The 21,589-nt window shown below is 44.2% G+C and overlaps 1 protein-coding gene and 1 pseudogene across 2 annotated transcripts in view; both read right to left on the reverse strand.

The window, feature by feature from the left end:
• The window catches only part of DPP6 (dipeptidyl peptidase like 6), a 684,077-nt gene that overhangs the window by 654,117 nt on the left and 8,371 nt on the right, over positions 1–21,589 (reverse strand). The gene's annotated exons all lie outside the window — the stretch shown is intronic.
• LOC308246148 (ADP/ATP translocase 2-like) lies at positions 13,868–14,758 on the reverse strand (annotated as a pseudogene). Its single transcript has one exon. The product of its transcript is annotated as an ADP/ATP translocase 2-like (transcript).

Consider the following 21,589-nt stretch of genomic DNA (forward strand, 5'->3'; position numbering starts at 1 on the left):
TACCACACCTTGCAGCAAGTCTCCTACACCTTTTAACTCTATTTTGATTGTCTTTTAAGGTAAGAAAAATTGGTGTATTCTAGTTTCTAACAGGATTTTCAATTTCCTGCACATAACATGAGACTCAATTCTTACTTAGCAAGACAGGAGGAAAAGGATTCTGCAATGTGACAAAGATTTCTAGTAAAAACAGGGGGAATTAAAAGGCCCTGTTAAATCACATTTCACAATCACAAATATGATTTTCAGCACATTTTGGTAAATTCCATTTCCACGGTAGTATCTGTTCAGATTCTAAGGAAACTTTCTCCCATCTCTATCGGCTCTTCCCTCTTCTCCCTTCTCCACGTGGACACCGGGTCAGTTTCCGCCCACCCCACAGCACCAGCATGACAAAGAGCAGTGGGCACCCCTAAAGGGCCATGAGAGAAAGCCCACAGCAGTTCAAAAAAACACCAGAGGCAGAAAGTATATTTTCAAAGGATTTAGAGGCACTTTGATTTTTATGTTTGCAACAATTGTACAGAAACAATGAGGCATGTGATTAATAAAGACAGCTAAGTCATCATCTGTTACTATTCCATCGCTTCTATTGAAGGGACTATATAGACATTAGACATTATCCTATATAATAAAGAGGTAATATGCAAATTGACCATCACACCCTCACAAGATGGCTGCCTACGACCAGGCTGGCAGGGGGGTTAGTGAGGGACTACAAAACAACTGAACAAGCAGGCTGGCTGGGGGGCCAGTTGGGGGTGACTAGGCCAGAGGGGGGGTAGTTGGGGGTGACCAGGCTGGCAGGGAGGGCAGTAAGGGGCAATTAGGCTGGCACACAGAGGCAGTGAGGGGTGATCAGGCCAGCGGGGGGGGGCAGTTAGGGGCAATTAGGCTGACACACAGAGGGGAGCAGTTAGGAGCAACCAGGCAGGCAGGCAGGTGAGTGATTAGGAGCCAGTGGTCCAGAATTGTGAGAGGGATGTCTGACTGCCGGTTTAAGCAAGTCCCCCAAGGGGTCCCAGATTGGAGAGGGTGCAAGTTTGGCTGAGGGGACACCCCCCCCCCCCCCGTGCACGAATTTTGTGCACCGGCCTCTAGTTTATATATAATATAATATCCCTAACTTGCAGGACAATGGGTCACACTTACATGCCACCTTGTTCACCTGGAACACCTTGTGCCTTGAATAGCAAGCCCTGGACCCAAACAAGGCACAGGACAAATACTAGTCAAAGTAAACCAATGAACAATGACTTCTATACTTAGTTATAGGAGTATGAAGTGCTGAGAATCAGAGAACACGGAGATATTAAGTCTCCATAGGGGACTCCCAGGAAGGCCTGGTGGTGGAGGGAACATGAGAAATGGAAACAAAGAATCTGTGAGATTTTAGTGGGCAAATGAGGTGGGCAAGGTGTGGGGTCAGGGCGGATCCTAGCCTGAGGGGGGATGGAGAAGGTTAAGGAGGGGCTCATCTCCCACCACCCATGGCCTTCCTGTTCTGATCCTAAAAACTACCTCGAGGATCAAAGGTTCATTCTTCCTGTGCCTCAGATACGTGCTCTTCCCTCGGGGGCATGAAAAGCACCCCAAGCAGAGCCCGTGATTCAGGGTACAGCTCCAGCACCCCTTCCTCAGGAAGCCCGCGTGTGGGAGACCGTCTCCATCCCAACACACCTGATCCCAGCTCCTGAGGGCATGGGAGGCCAGGTAGCCAGCTTCAGCCTTCTCCTCTCACGGCACACATACGCTTTTACTGAAATTCTGCGGCACACCAAAAATGTATCTTTTACCAATCCCACAAAACATATAGGTATCATTTTGATTCATTCACACCGGATGGCTATTGTGTCAACTGTGGTCATTTTGATAGTTGACAATCTAAGGGAAAAGAGGTTGGTGCCTGACTAAATAGTAAGGTATTGAATGTTTTAAAAATCCTTGCAGCATGAATCTATCCAATTTTCCCAACACCACTCATTGAAGAAACTGTCTTGACTCCATTGTATGCTCTTGTCTCCTTTGTCAAATATCAATTTAGTGTAATGGCTTGGGTTGATTTCTGGGGTCTCTGTTCTATTTCATTGGTCTATATGCCTGTTCTTATGCCAGTACCAGGCTGTTTTGATTACAATGGCTTGTACTCTACCTTGATATCTGGTATTGTGACCCCTCTTACTTTGTGCTTCTGTCTCAAGATTGCTGCAGCTATTCGGGGTCTTTTTTTATTCCAGATGAATTTTTGGAGTTTGTTCTAGGTCTGTGAAATATGCCATTGGTATTTTAATAGGGAGTGCATTGAATCTGTAGATTGCTTTGGGTAGTATGGACATTTTAATGGTGTTAATTCTACCAATTCATGAAAATGCTGCCGGGAGCCATGAAAGCAGTTCGGTCTTACTTCCTGGTCAGCCCTGCTTCCTGATTGAGCAAGGACAAAGAGCAAGGACAAAGAAAGCCTGCGCGCCCAAGGGCCAGAAGAACCCCCCACATCAGAATAACCGATCAGCTAGGACAGATACCCAGTCCCCAACCAATCATCCCATGGCAACTCCTTATCCTACCCCTCCCCTCTTGAGTGCTTATATACCGCAACACTCGAATAAAAAAACGAGGCTTGATCAGAACCTTGTCTTGCCTCCGTTCTTCGTGTTCCTTGTTTGTTTCATTCTCTTAGGTGGTTCCTGCGTGCCCTCGTTGCTGCCCCGCGGGCCGGGGCATCTGGCGCCCAATGTGGGGCGACCTGGGGACCCCCGACGAGAACGTCTACGCCGCGAGGACCCGCGAGTGAAGACTCAGCATTAGATCGCCACAGTCCCACCCGCCGTGAGACAGATCGGAGGAAGGTAGGTAGACGATTTTCAAACAAGATTTCAGAACATTTCACCCCTTTTTGCTCGACTGCTATTATTGGCTCTCTTGGTCGATTCTTTCCTGCCCACTAATAAGCACTCACTTGCCGATTTGGGGAAGAGTGAAAGGTACCCATCTCCGGCTGTGAGAACTCTGATTCACTTGAATTAGTATCGTCACCCGGCTTTCTTGTCGCGAATTCTCTCCAATTAGATCTACTCTTAAAACCTTGAGCTTGCTTTGAACAAAAGGTCGTTCACCTCACAGACTCAACAAAGGGAATTCCTACTCCCTGACAAGGGCAAAAGGGGTCTTCCTGTCTGTGCGGATCCGTGTAGGTGGATTATATCTACCGACTGTTTCACGCAAGCAAGGGAGTAAAGGGTAGAGTAGAAAAGAGAGTAATTCCGCCTGAATCCCTGGGTTGACGGGAAAATTCAGGCTGACCTGGAACGGGGATTATACGTCCCAGAGGCTTACGTGGGGGAAGGAGTCACTCAGAGAGCCATCCAGTCGACCAATAATGGGGAATTCTTTGAGTGCCCATGAAATGTTCCTTGACGGTGTCAAGATATCCCTCAGAGCGCGAGGAATAAGGGTTAAAAGAAAAGACCTTAGGCAGTTCTTTGAGTTTGTTCATGATACCTGCCCTTGGTTCCCCCTAGAAGGAACTATTAATTAAAAACGCTGGGAACGGGTAGGAGATGCCCTACAGGATTTTTATCTGGCCCTTGGCCCTGAGAAGATTCCCGTTACTGCCTTTTCTTATTGGAACCTAATTCATGACATTCTAAAAATCCATTCTCAGGACCCTGATGTTAGAAAGGTCATCAAAACAGGAGAGGAGATTCTTAAGGAAAACTCCCGTCCCCCCTCAACATGCCCTTCAGTCATTATAGATCTCCCAGGAGAACCCCCAGAGACCCCTAAAGACCAAAAACTTTTAAATATTAAAAAAGAACCAGAAAAGCCACAAGAAAAAATCCCCAATATCTATCCCTCGCTTACCTTTAAAAGAGATCATTCAGATCACCTAACCCCCGAAGAACAAGAAACCTTAGGTGAGGAGGCGGCTCGCTATCATAATGACCCTTGGCGCCTAACTGCCCCGGCGCTTCATAGACCTCCCCCCCATAATCCCAATTCCCTAGTTCATCCTTCTCCTCTTCCAGATTTTAACTCCCGTCCATCTGACCCCATCAGACAAGCTAAAATAACCCTTGCTCAAGAAGTTTCTTCTTTAAAGGAAATTTTACAGCAGAAACGAGAGCATGTCCAACTTATTAAAGAAATTCAAGCCCTCGAGGCTGAGCTTTCCACCCTAAGTCCTACCCAACAGAATACTCCTCCCTCAACAAAATCACCCCCCAACAGACGAAAAACTAAAACTAAAGCCCCGCCCCAGGCCCTATCGGCTAAAATACAATGCTAATGAACCTTGTTAAAAAAGTTAACTTTTAAGGCCTACAAGAAAATAAATTTGTCTCTGTTATAGAATTTATCCAAAGTGAATGCTTGAAAATAATTATAATTGACTCTAGAATCTCAAAGAAATTGTTGAAATATAGATAAATAATGTATTAATTATAAAGAGCTAAGTAGCCCAGGTAACTGGCTACGCCCTTTGTTAATGGAGGAAGGGGTAGACGCCCTACCCCCAGCAGACAGGTAATCTAGTTTCCTGCCAGGAACCATCTTTGAAAAATGTGGTAATTTACATTAGAATAAACCAAACCGAGTTTTACAGAGCTACTGGCAAATAAAAAGTAAAGTTTAAATTTGCCTCATAAAAAACCTAGAGGACAGAATTGAATCTATTAATTGATTATGTCTTGTATTTTTCTTAAAAACATAAAGTGTTATTAATCTAGGAAATGCTAAATATATTTGACTTGCCAGCTTTAAAAGTTCAAAGTGCAAATTAAATTGGGAGAAATTATATAGTTGTGGTAATTAAATGTCTAAAATATAAGAACTTATTTTTGAGAAAATAAAATGTTGTGTTTTCTCTAATAATTAGGAATTCAAAATAAGTTGCTTATTATTGGTCTAATTAAAAAAGAGGATTAATTCAAATTTTTCTATGCAAAAACTAGTTTAAAATCTAATTGATATCTTAAGATAATTATAAAAAGTATTATAATCTTTAAATCATATATGGATATATATATATTTGATCATTTTTTCCATGTTAAAATTTCAAGGCTTTAACAGAGATGATTCTTGGAAAGCTCCAAGGGCCCGGAGTAATACAAGAAATTTATTCTCTTCTTAAAGGAAATCTTTTTAAATTTAACAGATCTAATATACTTGAAATTGCATGGAAAGCCTTATCAAATAAATATATTTTAAATGTTATGAAGGTTTTGTCCTCTAAGAAGGGCGAAATGAAGTAACTAAATATTTCTTATAATCCAACAGCAGAATTTAAAATGACAAAAAGCCCATAGCTGCCTGCATTCTTAATTAAACTAAGAGGCGGGGCAACATTTGCTGCTTGTGAATCAGACATAAACATTTACTAAATTTGCTTTGCTTTTTAAATGAAGATACCTACTTTAATTACTTAAATATATTAGCTTTTTAAATTATAATCAAGGTTTTCAGCTAAATGAAAAGCCAATATTTTTATAAACAATTCTAATAAAGACCAGAAACAGCTAGTGAGATTTTTGTTTGTCTGCAATATAAATTTGACTGTCTTTTAAAGGAACGGATTAGACAGCCACCATGATGGCCACATGTCTTGCTGCTCCCCCTGGGGGCCGCCATCTTGGAAGCCATAGGGGCCAACCCTTTCCTTTGGAATAAGCCAATGTCTTTGTAAGCAATTTGATTAAGTATTCTAAGAAAGTTACTGAAGGCTTCCCATGATCCCTCTGTATATGCAAATTAGCTAATGGGGATACTCTTAAAAAATAAAATTCCAGCTTAATAAAAAAGGAGAAATTTGAGAGGTGCAGAAATGTAACTAGACCTTGTCTATACAAAAATTGACAGCCAGTTTGAAATTGAATTGTCATGGCTTAAAGCAAAGAATATCCTTACATGATATTATTCTACAATGTCATTATAATTTTTGATATTTTACAAACAGCATATTGTACAATTAATCCAAACAAACTTAAAAATCTAAAAATTTTTTTTTAATGTTTGGCAGCAATTTAAAAGGGACATGAAAGGATTCAATTCCTTCCACTGTGTGAAAGGCCCCTTGGGAAGGTACTTGAGCATTCTATATTGGCCCTTTTTGTCAAAAGGAACCCTCTTCTCACAATTCAATTGCCCACATCTGTTGCTTGAGTTTTCAGTTCATTCTGAGGTTGAAACCTCATGTTGGATGGTACCATAGATCTGTCTCTCGCACAATGGCGTGAGCTGGGCCCTCCCTGGAGAAGAAACCTGGGTTCCCCAAGATATATGATCAATGCCGGGGCCCCCCACCAGTGGGGGGATCCCAAGGCAGGTGCTGGGCATGGAGGCCATAGGGGCATAGGCTACCAAGGAGACAGAACTGAACCTTACATCACCCTGCTTGGCCCCAGAGGATGGCTGGTTAGTCAATGACGGGTAAGACTCCTCAAGGGAGGGGCAACCTAAGACAGGCACAGTCGCAGGGGGCCATCAGGAGAGAACTTGGGGGTCAACAGAGGTGTGGCACAGATCCTCACCCCCCCAACATTACAGGGGTTTGAACACTCGCCCCTTCTGAGGGAGGTCTCCTGCCCCATGGCTGCTTCATGCTTCCCATGCCCAGCTCAGATTGGGACCCAGGCAACAAACAGATTTGGCCCAGCTAAGACTGAGACCCAGGCAACAGAGAAGTGGTTGATGGCAGCTGCCCTATACCTAAATCTAGCCTAAATCCAGGAGTGCTCAGGGCTTTCTCAAGGATGCATATAATCCTTTCCATTAACTAAAATTGTTGTTAAAGTATTAAATTTGACAGTAAAATAGTCAAGTTTTCAGATTAATTTAAATTGGCTAAATGAAATAAGGGAATATTCAAGAAAATCTAATTGTACAAAAGGCTGTTCCTAAAGTATTAACCAAAATTTCTATTTGTAGTTCATTTCATGGTAAAATTGCTTAACATGCAATGAACCTAAAGCAGTCATATTTTTGTGCAAAAAATTAAAATTTAAAGCTATCAAGACTGCATTATATATTTTCCAAAAGCCTCCTAATAATTAAATCAAAAAAGGAGGGATAGTGGAGTAATATTATGTAAGGAAAAATACCTTGTAAGTAAATTACGTCTAGGAAAATTTTTTACTTTGAAAATTAATTTTCATTTGTTATGCTAACAGTAAGACACCCATGAAATACACACATGGTGTCAAAATAAGCCAAAGAAAAATTATTTGGGCAAAAATAAAAAGGATTCCAAGTCAAATTTATAGAAAAGACACCTTTATTAACTTTTGGTCGAGAATATGTTTGTATATTTTCAGAAAAAAACTCCAGGACCATGTGGATTCCTGCAACAGAGAGGAATTAGCAGGAAATAATTCAGCCATGAAGACAAGAGGAGACGGCATACGCTGAAGGACTCTTCTACAGGCCCTACCTGCAACCTAAGACAGGCACTGAATCAGAGCGATTCAGTTAGGCCGATACAGGTAATGCAGGCGTTAAACCAGGTATCCCGAGTCTCCTGACCTAAGACAGGCGCAGCCACCGCAGGGAAGGCTCTCTGGCCTTAAGTCCAGGCTCTACCTCTCCTCCCCGAAAGATACTTGTGGGCTTGGGAAACCCACGGGAGGAGCCGGGTCACTACTCCCTCGCTCCATTAAAGCCCACTCCCGCTTAAAAACAGAAAGGGAGGAGATGCCGGGAGCCATGAAAGCAGTTCAGTCTTACTTCCTGGTCAGCCCTACTTCCTGATTGAGCAAGGACAAAGAGCAAGGACAAAGAAAGCCCGCGCGCCCAAGGGCCAGAAGAACCCCCCACATCAGAATAACCGATCAGCTAGGACAGATACCCAGTCCCCAACCAATCATCCCATGGCAACTCCTTATCCTACCCCTCCCCTCTTGAGTGCTTATATACCACTCGAATAAAAAAACGAGGCTTGATCAGAACCTTGTCTTGCCTCCGTTCTTCGTGTTCCTTGTTTGTTTCATTCTCTTAGGTGGTTCCTGCGTGCCCTCGTTGCTGCCCCGCAGGCCGGGGCATCATGCTATATTCTTCCACTAGTTTATATCTTCCTCTATCACATCACAGTTTAAAGCACTATCCATAAGCTGATGATTCCCGAGTCTAAATCCTAGAATTACTTCTTTCCAGAGCAAGAGAAATCCTGCAGACTTGGAGACATCCCAGGGCTGCTCATCTTCGCTCCATTCTCCCTGTCTCAGAAAAGGACACGTTATAGCACCGATATACTATAACATTAATTCCCGCTATAAATGCTGCTGACTAACCGCGCCAGAGGCCCTGGCCACGAACGGGAGAAAAGATAAGTAAGTAGGAACAATGAGGCACAGAAAGTAAGAGCTATAGCTGCCATCATTTGTGGACAGTATGATCAAAACCACAAAATCAGCGAAAAGGAATCATTGGAACTGAGGAGAGAATTGCGCGATTCCCGGGTACAAGGTCGATTTGTGAAAACAGATGATCCCTGAACACATAAATCAGAGCCTTAATTTCTGGGAGGATGCCGCCCGGACCGTCTGCCCCTCTAATGCAGAAAGACTATTTGTTCCATGGCCAATTCCACTAATGACGGAATTGCTAAATGACCACTTTGATTAATTTACTTCCTTCCCACCATTCACTATCTATCCAGTGTGGTATTAGAATTAAGCCATTAGAGCCAGAGTCTAGGTCTGCAGCCCAGATCTGCATCGTAATGGGCGTCTACCCAGGCGAGTAACTTAATATGCTGAGTCCTCTTTCGCAAGCAGGACCAGGGCCACAGGACAGGATGCGCCCTGGCGTGCACGCCACCTTGTAATCCCAGACAGACCTCTTCCTGCTGCTACCCAACCAGGGCCACACACACACACTCTCTCCTTTTCCAAGCTGCTGCTCTTTACAAAAAAAAAGTTTAAAAAACCCATTCCACAGTCAATGTACATTACTTATTTCAAACTAGATTTCACTGCTGTCTAGCGATTGCTTTAGATACTGAATTAACTTATTTTATTTCCCATAACACCCCACCCAGATCCAAATAATTTTTTTCTCCTGGAACCCTAGTTCCATTAGTGATTTTTTTCTAACTTTAAGTCTTCTACTTCAGATATTTAAATATATTTAGATGATGTCAGTGGTTGAGGGTTTGATTCTCAGTCAAGGGCCTGTGCTTGGGTTGCAGGTTTGATCCCCCACCTCAGTTGGGATGCATGTGGGAGGCAACTGATCACATTGATGTCTCTCTCTCTCTCTCCCTCTCTCTCTCTCTCCCCCCCCCTCCTTCTCTCCCTCACTCTCCCCCTCCCTCCCTCCTTCTCTTAAAAATCAATGGAAAAAATATCCTCAGCTGAGGATTAACAAACACTCAAGCGCTCATGCTGGCCTCAGTGGTTACTCAGCCTCACACTTCACTCCCCATCCAGGGACACAGCTGCTGCAGGCCTCCATTTGGGAAGAAACACAACACAAATGGATATAAAAGAGCCATTGGAGCAACAGTGCTACAACGGGTAACTGACGGGGAGTGATGTAAATTTAAAACTTTGTAGTACTGATATATTTGTCTGGAATAAGACAGCAGATTTCCCCACAATATCTAGTACATGAATGTAGATGTTTTCTCACCTTTTTGAAAGTTGGGTGAGACACTGAGTTTACACTTGAAAGTTCTAGCTTCAAGGTTGCATTTGGTGAATCAGTTTACTGAAGCCATGCCTCAAAATCAGAGCTAACAGCTAACAGGCAGAATAGAGGGGACGTTTCCTGCCTCCTCAGCAGAGGGCAGCACTGGGAGACACCCAGCAGGAATTTCCCACCTTGTCAGCTCTGCCCAGCTCCCCTCGCCCCTCCTCCCCCCTCCTTCCTCCTCTGGCTAGTAAATGCTATGGTGACATTTCCTTATTTGTAGAAACTCATCACTTAAAGACAATAACCAGGCCATTTTGTCTTTTTCATCAATCTTTTTCTTGATTCTCACCTACCCAGTAGAGCATACAGAGTGACTGCTCATAGCTGGAGCAATGACACTGCAAATTAAGTGGGTTCTGAGTGGACAGAATCAAAACAGATACTGTAGGAAGTTGGATAAGGGAGCTACTGAGAAAGGCTGAGTGGTTGTTACAATGTCTTAGTGGATTTTTTCTTAAAGAGAGCAGAGGCCTCATTGATGTGCAATCCCTAAAATGTGCGAGCCAAGAAATAGAGCTTTTCTTTGCGCATTTCCTTAAAAAAAACAAAACTGCATTGTATTTATAATGATAAGGATTATAAGGCTTTTACTTTGCTGCTCCTGTTTGATTTGGGAAGGGTTGCCTCTAACAGCCCCCATCACAGTCAGAGATGGGAACTCCCTGCCCAAATGTTAAAAGCCAAATTAATTTGGAGTCTTTATTACGCCAGCGGGCTCAGAGAAATATTGCTTCTCAAATTCTGAGCAAAATATGGAGGAAGTTTTCCTTCTTTATATCTTTCCAGCCCTTTGTCTCCCAAATAAGGGTTTTTCCATACCCTCTGCAGACTTTACAAAGAGCTCTGTGTAAGTTAATTTTGTAGGCAGCTTGTAACCTTGAGCACATAACTAATAAACACCTGGCATGAGAGTATGGGAGTAGTATCAGCCCCTTACATTAGATGGCTAGCCTGCAAGGTCAGACAGCTAAGTTTATCTTCCCTATTATTCAATCAAGCTAAAAAGCAACGTTCGTTAATTTATAGAATAAGAGACCGTCTAAAAATAACAGAGTTGACTGCATAGAACAAGGGATCATCTAAAAATAGTAGAGAATTTTAAACAGTAATTTTACAAAATAGAGATTATTATGCTTCATTTCCCCACTGGTTTTAAGTAAATGAGTCAAACCATTGACTCTTGTGGGTCACTGTTGGGGAGGGGGTTATATTGACCCTTGAGGACCATAAGCTTGATAGAATTAATTGTCTGCCGAATAAAGTCAGTAAGCCAGTTTATAAGATAAGGGCCCAGAATGAGGACCAAGGGTAATCTATTTTAAAAAATATATATTTTATTGATTTTTTACAGAGAGTAAGGGAGAAGGATAGAGAGTTAGAAACACTGATGAGAGAGAAAGATCAATCAGCTGTGTCCTGCACACCTCCTGCTGGGGGAGTGCCCGCAACCAAGGTACATGCCCTTGACTGGAATCAAACCTGGGACCTTTCAGTCCACAGGCCAATGCTCTATCCACTGAGCCAAACCAGTCAGGGCAAGGGTAATCCTTAGAGGGTCCAAAGAGTCCTGGACTCTCTATTCTGCCTGGGCTGCCTTAAGCCAGGTGTGATGAAGCCACGTCAGGATCCCATCAACCTTGACTGCCATGGGGTTGGTCAAGATGATGGCGTGTTGTCCTTTCCAGGTAGGAGTCAGTCCTTGGGTAACAAATTTCTTCACCTAGACAGAGTCACCAGGTTGGAAGGGATGGACCGGATCAGAAGTTGGTATAGGCAGAGCATTTTGGACATGCTTCCGGACCACTTTCTGGGTGGACTGTAAAGCCTGTAAGAACTGGTTCCTTCCTGGACAAAACTATTCCCGTCTGTGAACAGTATCTCATCCGGTGATGCCAGTATGGTGTCAGTGAGGTCCGGACAGGCTGTCTGTACTAAGTCAATGATCTCTAGATAGTCATGTAGAGGTTCTTCAGGGTTATTGTCTGGGAGGAGGCTGGCAGGTTTGATGGCAAGAGTCTTGTGGAACCCGATGCGGGGCTGGTCGAGTAGAAGAGCCTGAAACTGGGTGACTCGAGCGTTTGATATCTAGCACTCCGGAGTAGAGCTTTAACCGTATGTGGGATGGTTAAGATTTGCTCCTGCCCTAGGGTTAATTTGTCTGCTTCCTTGACAAGTATAGTAGGGCTGCTACTGCTCGGAGGCAGGCGGGCCACCCAGATGCAACGGGGTCAAGCCTTTTGGACAAGTAAGCTACTGGCCTTTTCCAGGGGCTGAGACTTTGGGTGAGAACCCTTTTGACTATGCCCCTTGCCTCATATGCATAGAGATGGAAAGACTTAGTTACATCTGGTAGCGCCAGTTGGCCCATCATCCTCACTCTGCTCATGTCTGTCTTACTGCCCAATATATTCCCTCAAGGATCCTGGCTCTGAATTCCTTTAGGGAAAATGGACGTCGGTAGGGCTCCTCTGACTACTTCCATGCTGAGGAGGGACAGAGTTTTCTCTCAGAACCAAGAGATCCTTGCTGTTTATCAGAGGGATGATGAGGCCTGGGCACAGAAGGAGGTGAGCTTGTGACCTGGCGGAGACAAACTGTATTACAAAATTTAGTATTATTGAGCAATTAGAATAGCAAGAGTTACAACAAATGGTCGGTTGAAAGGGAAAGAAAACATTTCAGTTCTAATAATTTCTATTGAAATAGAATTTTTCTCATTAAAATTGCCCTTATGTTTATTAAAAGAGCCAAATCAAGACTAATTAATTTATTGTATTTAATTTGGCCTGATTGTTTGCACAGATACAATAAGAATGGTAACTGACCACTTTTGCCGGAATTTCATAATTGAGTCTCAATGTGCCCCATAGGACAGGGAAGCCAAGCCGTCCAGCTGCCATCAGGCCTGCCTGCAGTATCTGTGGGTTAGGTGAATTCCTCACCTGCAGTGATTCCACCAGGCCCGTGCCCTAGGCTTCAAGGCCCATCTCATTAGCCCTTCTACTCCTCACAGCCTACAGTGTGTGGGGGTCGGAGAGGCACCCTCTTTACTCCACTTCTACTCTGACCAACCACCAGCGATGGCAGGGTATGGGCCTGACACTTCAGCGCCATCTATTTTCAGAGCTACCAAGCAAGATACCAGGCTTTCTCCATGGCACTCTTATTGGCTTCAAATTTTCAGAGTCCCGAAAGGGCTCTTTAAAACATGATACTCCAGTCAAAGTTTTCAGTCAATAAAACTACTATTGGAAACTGGTCTTACTGAATTTATGCAAAGAAATGCATTGCCATAATTCATTTATTAAGAATTGCTAAATTTTGGAGCGATAATATAGGGAGAAAAATATACTGACCTGCTTTAAGATCTTCTGATTTTCCTTGCCAGTCCTTTCTATGGACTTTTCAGAGTAATAATTTTCTAAATGTATTATAACAAAACAGTAACTATCTCCAAATGACAAGAAGAAATTTAAAATAACATTTTATGGATTTCATTATAATGCAAATGATATGGAATATTGTCCTTCTTGTAAAACCCAACATTCTGTAATATTATATCAATAACTATTAGTTATAACTATATTTGACAAAGGTTCCTATGTACCTTCAGTATAAAATCTTTCTTTATGAGAGAGAAAACAAACGTTTGAGGCATTTCAGAGCCTATTGGAATGATCTACTAGTAAAGCTAATTCTAGATCAAGAAAAAGTTTTTTAAAATTTAAACCTTTGAAGGATTGTTAAACTTGATTTTACTAAAAGATTATATATTAAAATGTATTAGACAGGAACATAGGCCAGTAAACTTTAGTTCCTATGATTAAAAGATGGTCCATTTTTATTAAATACCTGATTAATATAATTATTTTACTAGAAAAGAACTGACTAAAATAAGGCTTATTTTTCTTTTTCTTTTTTTTATATTTCAGATATTTTTTATTTCTTCAAATTTGTTATCAGGAGTGACTGAAATAAAAAATATAATTGAGTCCCATCATCATCATGGAAATGGCTTTAAGAGAAAACTGGTCAGATGAATATTATTGCTTCCCATTTTCAACCAGTAAATAGTTGCCACTGATAAACAATCAAAAGTCTGTCAAGAATGCTCAAGATATGTTACATAATACAACATGCCTGTTCACGAGTTCTGGGGGAGGGAAGACTAGGAAATAATTTATGTGAACTTCTTGATTTCATCATACAAGACAAGCACAAAAGCACCACGCATGCCTCTGAGAACATTGGACCATGCACCCTTGAAAAAAACTTTGCCTCCTTCATCGCGAGCAATCTTCCTCCAGAGTGTGCCTGTGTACATGAGATCAGTTCCTTTGTGCCCTGATTGCATTATCATGCAGCGACGAACAGTGTCAAATGGATAGGAAGTCAACCCAGCCACAGCTGTGACGGACTGTGCGATCATCTAGCTGATGAAGATGTGAGTATTCTTGGGATCTGGAAGCATTCCCTTTGCAGGATCATAGACACCGAAGTAGGTAGCTCGGTAGATGATAATACCCTAAACCGACACATTAAAGCCTTGGTATAGGCCTCTAAGCCCATCTGATTTGTAGATCTTAACCAGGCAGTCACCGAAGCCTTTGAATTCCCTTTCAGCTCCGGCTTTGCCCACATCAGCTGCTAGACGGGTACAGGCAAAATCAAGAGGATACACAAAACACAAGGAGGTAGCCCCAGTGGCACCACCTGATGCCAGATTCCCTGCAAAGTATCGCCAAAACTGGGCTCTCTTGTCCACATCACCCAGGAAGATTTGCTTGTATTTAGCTTTGAAGGCAAAGTTGAGAGTTTGGGTGGGGAAGTATCTGATGACATTGGCCAGGTTACCATGCCAGAAGGACAGGGCTCCTTGCTCCTTGGGGATATGGACCACATAGTCTATAATGCCCTTGTATTGCTTATCTGCAGCGATTTGCTTGCTGCCATGCTGCACCTGCAGCAGCAGTTTGACCCGCTCGATGGGTGCTACCGCTGTCTTGGAGATGGCTGCGGCCACTCCACCTGCCAGGAAGTCCTTGGCAAAGGACACGGCAGTATCTGTCATGTTGAAAAGAAGAAACGGGTGACTACAGGCCTGGTACCATAACTGGCTGAACGCTGGGGCTCTCAAGGCTTATTTTTCTAACTTTATCTGTCCTTGGGTGTGGTCAGTAAATGACACTAATTGGATTTCTTTTATCAGTCCCCCTAAGTACTTTGGTATAGCTATTTGCCCTCTGTTTAGGGAAGCGAAACTTGAATTATTTGCTCTTCCTGGTTTATTGGCCTGTATTATGTAATTAATCTTTTTCTAATAATTCTCTTCTCCTTTTTATTACATACACAACCTTTATAAATTTAATACTTCTGAATTAGCTTTCAAGCCCTCCTTCCATGTCCCTTAAAAATGCATAAGCATGCCTTAGACCTTTTATTATGTATTTCTATTCTAATATTCTTTTCTCTCTGCTATATCCTCAGTAACCTGTATTGGCCCCCTTTTTTTTTAATGTATTAGAATTCTTTATTTTTAGAAACTCTAATTTTTCAATGATTATCAGAAAGCAAACAGATAACACTTCTCAGATTAATATTTATGAACATACCTTAAATGTACTTTTACTTTTAAGAAAATATACCTCTAACAAAGTACAAGAGACCTTCCTTCTGTAATAAAAACTAAGAGTAAGTAAATTAAAACTTGTCTAGCAAAAACTGCTATATTCCTTCTTAGAGATAATATCTCAGGCTACTGCTGCAGCTTTAACTTCTTTGTTTAAAAGTAAAATGGCTGTTTTTTTTCTCTATTTTATCTCTCCCCTTCTCCCCCTCCCTTATTTCATTAACCATTCCCTCCATCCTTGGCAGGAAGAAATAAGAGAGCTGTAAATAACAGATTCTTTGTTTAAATAAATATCCTTGAGACTTTTATGACTTTTTACAACTCTGCTGCAAACAGTTAACTTTAGAATTCAATTTTTTTTCTCTTGCTTTTCCTTACAAGTAGCCTTGGAACTTAGCCAGCTTTTGTTTTAAACTTCTCTGGGTTATAATCTTTACAAATTTTATACCTTTAAATTAACCTTAGAATTTTAAAATTTTAACCTAACACAGCAAAATCATAAATCAGAGAAAAGCAAATTAAAAGTTCTCTAGCAGGCTAATACTTAAAAAGAAAGAGAAGAACAATTCCTAAGAAAAAAGATTCTTAGCAGCTGCTGGAATGTCATCCTGCAATTTCTTTTACAGTTTAGCCCTACTGGGCTTCCCCCTAAAGTGGGGCTTGCCCCAAAAGAATTAAACAAAGAGACAAAAACATCAACAAATACTCTTATGTATGCGGCCAGACTGCCTAATCTCTCTCAGTTAACAAAACCACAGGACAATACAAAGTAGCTTTCACTTTACTCAGGCTTTCATACTTATATTTATTCTCTTTCAGCAGACATTCACTCAGGAGTTAGAAAAATAACTGAAACAATGCCTAACTCCCCAAACAGAAACAGACGTGAGGGCCTAACAGAAACAGATGTAGGTGCCTCCCTGAACCCACGCCCCAAGAACAGGATTCTCAACTGACGTCTCAGTGAGAACCTACTGGAGAAGTTATGACTACGTCCAGTCCTTCTTTCGGTACAGGATGACTGGTCACAGGCAGACAGGCAGGAAGTGAACTCGAAATCCCTTTATCAAATTCACTTATCTCCGGAGGTTTTCTGGTGACTCCGAAAGAATGCAGGGGCATGTCAGGTGTCCTCCGTCTGGCTTCCAAGACCACCAAGAAGCGTCTCTGGGTCCCTGGAACTTCTTCAGGTGGTACCTCCCCTAGAGATCCTCAGGGCCTAGTAGCCAGGCTGGGGAGGCCAACCCCCCTAGGCGTCTGAGACCAAGTGCCAGTAGGCACCTGTCTCTTATCTCGCTGAAGCCCCATGTTGGGTGCCAAATGTTATAATGTAAATCAGCAAGCTAAATATGAGAAGCCTAACAAGCCAAATTAATTAAGAATCTTTATTATGCCAATGGGCTCAGAGGAATATTGCTTATCAAATTCTGAGCAAAATATGGAGGAAGTTTTCCCTCTTTATATCTTTCCAGCCCTTCGTCTCCCAAATAAGAATTTTTTCAGACCTTCTGCACACTTTACAAAGAGCTCTGTGTAAGTTATTTTTGCAGGCAGCTTGTAACCTTGAGCACATAACTAATAAACACCTGGCATGAGAGTATGGGAGTAGTACCAGCCCCTTACGTTAGATGGCTAGCCTGCAAGGTCAGACAGCTAAGTTTATCTTCCCTATTATTCAATCAAGCTAAAAAGCAAAATTAATTTATAGAATAAGGGACTGTCTAAAAATAACAGAGTTGACTACATAGAACAAGGAATCATCTAAAAATAGCAGATAATTTTAAACAGTAATTTTACAAAATAGAGATTATTATGCTTCAACTCACCAATATTTATGGAGCATGTGCCAGAAGTGAGGGTTTAGCTTCTGCTCCAGAATAAAAACATATGTAAGCATACAGACACAGAACTCAAGTCTTTTTAATAGTGTAGCTGAGTAGATAAGCATGAAATATATTTAAAATATAATATTAGTATTTGCTAGACCCCTGGAGACCACCTAACACAACAGTTTAATAAAAGTAGCTGAGCCCTGGCTCATGTGGCTCAGCTGGTTTTGCTCCGTCCTGTGCACCAAAAGGTTGCCGGCTTGATCCTCAGTCAGGGTGCGTGCGGGAAGCAGTTGATTGATGTTCCTCTCTCATATCAATGCCTCTCTCTCTCTCTCTGTGTCCCTCTCTCTCTCCTTTCCACTCTCTCTAAAAGCAATAAACATATTTATTTTTTTAAGTGGTCGAAGTCTGGAGATGGAGATTACTGGAGATGCCACGAAGCCTGTGGATGGTGTGGCTGACAGCAGGCACCCCCTTCTTCTTTCTCTAGGTCATTCTCCTTTCCAAATGAATGGCACTCGAAGTCCTCATCACAGTTCAAAGAAGTGAGAGGCCATCTGTGCAAACCACACTAAGACCATTTCCACAAAACGGAAGACTTCCAATAAGTTGTCCCAGTGAGATGACAGCAGGTTCTGTGGGTGATGCGTTAGATGGCTTGGCAAGAGTGCAGAGCCCTGCTCTTGCAGTGTGGTCTGGGGACCAGCAGCAGCAGCATCGGCCACAGCTTCCTAAGAAATGCAGAATCCTGGGCCCCACCCAGAGCCAGCCATGGAGAACCTGCATTGTAATGAGAGATCTCCCTGTGAGGGCTGTGCACAGGAGCATTTGAAAACCACACCCCCGCGAGAATCTTAGTGTGGAGGGCGAAGGAGTCGTCCAGGGCTCCCTCTGCCCTGGGCTCACATGAGCCCATGAGCAGCCGCAGTCCCTACTGAGTGAGAAAGCTGCCAACTCTCCACCCTGTGAGGCTGAGGGAGGCAGTCCTCAGGTGAACTGTGGTCTCAGCCATGACGCCACCTTCTCCACGGTCCCGCAGGAAGCCACGTCCTCCGGGGTCCTTTCCAAGCCACATGAATCAAAACATTCTCCCCACAGCATGCACCCAGCTCAGGTCTCCCATCCCAGTGCATCACCTGCCTGGCCTTCTCAGAGACAGGAGGTGCCACAAGCAGAAGGACAACCCGGTTTCCTGGTGTTTTCCTGCACCGTTTCCACGAGGCACCGGAGGTGAAGAACATGCACATTGGTGGCCGCTGTCCCTGCAGCCTAAAGCACCTGTTAGAACATTCGGAAAGGAAGCAACAAGGGCTTGGAAACCGCTCGGCTCTCTCGGCTATCGCCCACCTGGGGAGGCCTGCCATGCAGTTGGTGGGATCCTGGGCATCTCCGAGTTTGGGGGGAGGTGAAGAGGATGAGGAAAGGGGAAGCAGTGTGGGTTACCTCTCCTCACAAGGCAAGCGAGAAGGCTCGCAGATCTGCCCACCAGAGCAGGGCAGAGGGTGGCCACAGGGTCACCTAGCAGTGTCCCGTGTGACCTGCCCTAGAACAGTGCCTCCGGGCTCCCAACGCGGGAGCGTCAGCTCTGTGTGCTGTCACCTCCGAGAGCCTTGCAGGACACGCTCCTGTCCACAGTGTCCACGGAGACAGGTGGTTCATGCCAAATGCTCACAGACGTGCGCCAGGACCAAAGACCAAGGGCCTCTGGCCTTGGACCAAAGGTCCCAGTGGACGTTTCGGACGGGACCCAGTGTCCGCTGATTGTGGACACACCTGCCACTGGAGTACAACAGCGCCCCCCTCCTTGCACTCTGCCTTCCCCACTTCTCCACCTGCAACCCCCGCTCCCCGCCCCTGTTACACTCTGCCTTCCCCACTTCTCCACCCGCAAACCCCACCGCTGTGGAGCAGGGAGGAACGGGAGGAGTTGATGCCGAGGATAAGAGGCAAGTTGGAAGAGACAGGAGAAGACTCCTGGAGGCCTGGAGGCCAGAGGCAGCTCAGACTGGAGGAGGAGCCTGTCACGGAGAGGATTTTGCAGTTGACCTTATTATGTCTGACTGAACGGGGCACTTGGCCTTCTGCAGTGACACCGTTTGTAAGGCAAAACGCCCAGCATAAAAGCTGTAAAACCTTCATGGACCTGGCTGCCAGCACTAAGGCTCTGCTGGGAAGGCACAGCTGAGGGGGAAATACGGTTGTTCATGACTGTCCCATGAGTCCAGCAGACTCGCCAGAACCCGGGAAAGCTCCTGGAAGAGGGAGGGCACACCCCATGCTTAGGAAGCTTGGCATCGGATTACAAAGTAAGTGCAAAGGCAGGAAAAGGAGCTCAAGTGAAATAAAAATAAAACAACAACAAACAAATGCATGATGTATGGGATCCTGTGGGCAGCCTAGACTCCTGTCCCACCCCCACCTATATTCAATGTTACATCACCCCCAGCTCCAGCTTAACCCCAGGTCGAGTATGAACACATTAGCAAACCCCAAAGGATTTTACTGACACTTCTGTGAAGCAAGATGCAAGAAATACTTCTATTCTGCTCCCCCAAGTATACCTTCCATCCGCCAGCAACATCATCCATTGGTCTTGTTCCCTTTTATCTCTTGCCACAAAGCCTCCCAGACATTCTTGGCTTTTGGATCAATGCCTTGCCGGCGGCTCCGCCAGTCACGCCCTGGAAAGCAGCCACCCTCGGACTCCTGCTTAGAAAGCCATCCAGCGACATGGTTTTCCTTCTCACTGTGCCTCTTGGGCTGCAGAGGAAGAAGGCAAAGAAGGTTCTCCAGAAGTGTATTCAACTAAAACAGTCGTACTGGGTGGTCGCGAGAAGCAGGAGAGAAAACAGAAAATCCTGCCAGTAGCGCGAGAATTTTCTTTCTTTTCCATCATGTTGCATGAAGGCGCACACACCTGAGAATACTGAAAAGAAATCAAGGGAAGCAGAGGCGAACCTCACAGAGTGGGACATGCTCTGCATGTGCCATGCACCGGGGACCCCAGGATTCCTGGCCTCCGCTGCTCCGCCTGTCCCATCAGCCTGGCTCCACGTGACCACACACGCAGGGGGAGGCTGTGATCCTCCTTGTAGCGCCCACCTCCCTGATGATGCCTTAGTTCCAGTCCCACAGCGGATGTTTGGTGGGCCCAGCTCAGCCTGTGGATTTGCTCCCCAGAGCACGTGTTCAGCTGGTCTGAACCTCTGTACCTGGAAGAAGCCAAGTCCTCGCTGCAAGGGCACTGGCGAAGCCGCGGGCAGGTGGGGAGTGACTGGGGGCAGTGGACAGCAGGTCCATCACACAGCCATCCGGTGGGCAGGTAGTGAGTGACCTGGGGAAGAACACTGGCCATGGGCAGGCGATGGAAGGCAGGTGCGCACACGGCTCCACTGTTCTTATCTTTTCACATGATGTCCCTTTTCATGATTTCTCAGACGTTTGACTTATACGGAGGGCGTTAAGCCACAGTGCCCCTATGCTGGAAGGATTGGGATCTATTCCCAGGTGGTCCCAAATGAAAATGGCAGGAAGCAAATATAGAATGTAACAACCGTATATAATAACCCGCGGGCCCTTGTTTGGCAAGGACTGCAGTTCCCTTTGGGGCAGAATTTGTTAACCTCGACCTTTATTGACATGATTTCCCCTGACTGTTCACACCTCGTGAGAACAGTCAGTGGTGAGTCCTACATCCTGTGAAGCCCCCAACTACACTGTCCTCAGCCTGGCCACTGCTTCTCAGCCTGCAATCTTATAGCAGGGCTTCCTTCCTTTCTTTAACAACTGGGTATTTTATTCTGTCATTTCCTGTCTCATCTGGGAAGACCCTGACTCACGATAAAAGTAGAGTTTTTTTAAAAAAAAATAGTAAGCAGGGAGCCCGGTGATTCTAAGCCACATACAGCACTCAGCACTGATGACAGTAAGAGGCAGAGTGGCTGAAAGCGGCCTGGGTGGAAGCTCACCAGATAAGAGTCAGTCCTATTCATTATTTACACATCTTCCATTTGAAAGCGTTTTCTTGTTTTTACCAGCCCTGTAGCCACAAGTGATTTGTATATGTAATCATGTAGCTCAGTTTCCTCGGGTAATAAAGAAAAGGAGAAGTACAAACTCCATCTTCCTGAGTCTGTTATGAAGATGAGGTAAGATAACAGTTATGAAAACATTATAAGAGTGGAAGAATGGAATCCCGTTGGGCAGTCTAGAGTCCTGTCCCACCCCCACCTATTTCAATGTTACATCATCCTCAGCTCCAGCTGTCCCAACCCCAGATCAACCATCAACACATTAGCAAACCCCAAAGGGTTTTATTGACACTTCTCTAAAGTGAGTTACAAGAAACATTTCTATTCTGTTCCCCAAAATGTGTCTTCCAGCCTCCAGCAACATCGTCTTCAGGCCTCAAGTTTATGTCAGATAGATGTAGTATGTGTTT

Source organism: Plecotus auritus, assembly GCF_963455305.1.
Source record: "Plecotus auritus genome assembly, chromosome: 4".
In the NCBI taxonomy this organism is placed as follows: Eukaryota; Metazoa; Chordata; class Mammalia; order Chiroptera; family Vespertilionidae; genus Plecotus; species Plecotus auritus.